This window comes from Lactuca saligna, chromosome 8 (assembly GCF_052625555.1).
Source record: "Lactuca saligna cultivar CGN05327 chromosome 8, ASM5262555v1, whole genome shotgun sequence".
NCBI classification, from domain to species: domain Eukaryota; kingdom Viridiplantae; phylum Streptophyta; class Magnoliopsida; order Asterales; family Asteraceae; genus Lactuca; species Lactuca saligna.
The window spans coordinates 230,839,807-230,843,310 of record NC_136424.1 but is presented as its reverse complement, the minus strand read 5'-3'; the positions used below and the strand labels follow the sequence as shown (position 1 = coordinate 230,843,310).

The following is a 3,504-nucleotide window of genomic DNA, read 5'->3' as shown; positions in this document are numbered from 1 at the left end:
ATCCTCTGCGATTGGAGCCTATTTAAGGGTACTCTTAGCTCCCATTGCGGCTACCAGTCCCTTGAGAGCACCCTTAGTGATCTATATCATTTAGAAGGAAGGAGAAGCCTTTATTGATCTTTCTTTCCTTGGCTTGGCAAAAAGGAGGTGATCAAGAGCAAGAGGAGGCTGAAGGAGGTGTGGTTCAAGTGATTTCAGAGTCCAGAGATTCCAACTTGAGGTATTCATTCGACCTTTCTTCAGTTTTGGTATTGAACCTAGAGATTAGGGTTTTCTAACCTCTTGTGAGGATGTTTATGTGGAGCAATTGGTCCCTTATCGAGTCTATGCTTTAGATCTGGACTCAAAGAGGTTCAGAGACTTCAATCATGTATGCTTTATGGGTCCTTGAGGGGTGATTGGAAAAATCACCATTTGATACCATTATGTATGTATATAAGCATCAAGTTTCGAGCTTTACGTGATTATATTGATTGCAAAAGATCAGATCTATGGAATGGAGGGACAGATCTGACCTCAGGAGGTCAAAAGAATCTGTGCATGGCATTTACTCGCCGAGTTGTTCTTGGGACTCGGCGAGTTGAGTCAAGGTAGCCCCGCGATTCATGCCTGGGGACTCGTCGAGTAGAGGGAGGGACTCAACGTGTTAATTGGGACTAAGGACTTAAGTGGAGACAAGTGGACTCGTCGAGTTGCCCAAGTTCACTCACCGAGTCGAGTCAAAGTTGACCGTTGACTTTGGTTGACTTTTAGGGTTTGGTCAGCAGCGAGGCCTTTGAGTCAGAAGATAGGTAAAATGGTCTTCTACCCTAATGAGGATGTTAAGATAGGTCAGAGTACAGTCATATTTATGGGAATATTTTCCTTATGTGTTTAGGCGGAGGCTAGATCGCATTCCTACCGAGTCAGTGAGTTATCGAGATATCAGAAGTGAGTCTTCTCACTATACTGTACCCGAAAGGGTATTTATGTGTGACCGGAAGGTAGAATATGTTATGAGAAGTATGCATTGTATGTGATTACGTTAACTGTTTTGTGTGTGTTATGTATGTTATGCTTGATATGGGCTATAAGGCGTTATCTTATGGGCTAGAAGGCATTGTGATGTGAACCGGATGGTCGATGCTGGTAGGACTGGAAGGTTTACCGAGTTGGGACGGCATTCCCCTACGACACATGGACCGGAAGGTCATGGCCTGGAAGGGCGTATGTGCATGTAAGTAGTATTTTGGGGAACTCACTAAGCATTTATTCTTACAGTTGTTGTGTTATGTGTTTCAGGTACTAGCGAGGACTGTGGGAAGGCGCCGGCGTGATCTGTACACACTGACGGAGGATTTATTTTATGATCTTGGGATGTGATATGTTTTGTATTATGATATGATACATTGGATTTTTATGGCTTGATTTGGTTGAAAACATGTTTTAAGAAATGAAATTTTTTGTTCTGAAAATTTACGTTGTTACATTTAATGTCCTGAATGTTCCAAGAGATACCATGTTGTTAAGGATGCTTCTAGTTACTTTTAAAAGAGCTGCAAGAGACTGGTTGAAGGCACTTCCACCTGGTTCAATCACAACTTGGGCACAAATAAGAGATAAGTTTTTGGAGCAATTGTGTTCACAATTAAAGATAGCTAAACTTAAGAAGGCAATAGCCAACTTTGATCAAAATCCGGGTGAATCAATTTATGAGGCATGGGACATTATAAAAAGGTTGCTAAGAAATTGTCCCCAAAATGACCTTAACATACAACAAGAAATCTCATTATTTTATGATGGTGTAAATGTCATGACAAGGCAACTCCTTGATTCTCAAGGACCACTAAATAAGAAAAATTCGAGTGAAGTCAAGGAGTTGGTTGAAGAATTTGCAACACATTCTCATGAGTACCACAATCCAAGAAATGAAGGAACAAAAGGAATTGGAGGAGGCAATTCTGAAGACATGGCTGATGTACTATCTATGCTTGACACCATGGATAAAAGAATGACCAAGACGGACCAGGCAATTCATGCAATTAGAGTTGGATGTGAAGGATGCAATGGTCCACACTTGACAAAAGAATGCCAATTGGATGAACATGGAAATAAAAAGGCTCAAGTTTGCTATTCTAGTGGGGATAAATATGATGAAGATTGGAGAAAGCCCAAGAAGGAGTGCTTGCCATATGAAGAGTACAAGAAGCAAAAAGAAGAAAAATATAGGAAGACAAGCCGAGGCTTCTACCAAAAGGAAAAACCACCACCCAAAAAAAAGGTTTATTTAGAGAACGTGTTAGCTCGTTTTATGGAGGCTTCTGAAAAAAGGCATGATGGAACGGATGTAGTGATAAGGGAACAATAAAATATTATGAAATAACAGTAAGCTCCTAAGAAATCACTAAGCATCGATCCATAATATTGAAGTCCAACTAGGTTAACTAATTACTCTCGTACAAGATAATTTATCTCCAAAAATCCCTGAGAAAAAGCCTCAATCGTATGTCATGATAAAAGAAACAGAAGAGGATACCATTTCTAAGTTCCTTGAAGCACTAGAAGTCGACCATATCATTCTGAACCAAAGCCAAAGAAGTCCAAGCTCGAAGAAGATAAAATTGTTGAAACACAGTTTCCACGACATGGAGATCCAGTTTCCATAGCGTGGAGCAAGTATGATCAACAAAATTTGGAAAATGTTCCTACATATCGTCCTCCTTTACCATTTCGGTCCCAAGCCGATATCCATCCACTGGAATAGGAACATAGGAAGCTGATGCAACAAGTGAAGGGTATTCCAATAAATACCCCTTTCATTGATTCGTTATCTAAAGTTCACGGGTAGGAAAAGTTCTTGCAAGATTTAATAGATACTCGCCAACAATTAAAGAAAAAATTCCAAGGTGATTCTAAGTGAGCAAAGCTCGAAAGTAATTATGGGGGAGTTACCAAAGAAGACCGGAGATCCTGGTCGCCACACTCTTCCATGTAAATTTGGTAATAGTTTGAAGACTTATGCTTTAGCCAATTTTGGGGCTAGCATAAATTGAATGCCTTACTCATTTTATCAAAAGCTTAATATTCCGAAGTTGAAGGCTATGTAAATGAAAATTCACATGGCCAATCGTTCAGTAACATACCAGAGAGGCGTTATAGAAGATATTTTGGTTAAAATTGGGAAATTCATTTTTCCAATTGATTTTGTCATAATGGACATGAAAGAAGATCAGAATGTTCCCACCATTTTGGGTCGCCCTCTACTTAATACTTCTAGCGCTTTGGTTGATATTCGAGAATCCAAGCTTACTTTGAGAATGGGAGATGACGAAGCTAGTTTTGGAGTAGAACATGGTTTCCAAGGAAGTGGTGTTCAAGGTGAAGTTATCAATTTCGATGAAGATAATGAACTCGAAGAATTAGAGAAGCTTATGGAAGAAGAGATTCGACAAGTCAACTGCACCAAACCAAGAGCATCTATTCCTATGGTCTTAGAAGTTATTGCTTATACAACTCCAACATCTT

At 39.8% G+C, this 3,504-nt stretch overlaps 1 non-coding gene across 1 annotated transcript; it reads right to left on the bottom strand.

Moving 5' to 3' along the window:
• Positions 1 to 1,639: 1,639 nt before the first annotated feature.
• Positions 1,640 to 1,746, bottom strand: LOC145013613 (small nucleolar RNA R71). Its single transcript, XR_013665161.1, has one exon. It is a non-coding gene; the product is annotated as a small nucleolar RNA R71 (small nucleolar RNA).
• Positions 1,747 to 3,504: the final 1,758 nt, after the last annotated feature.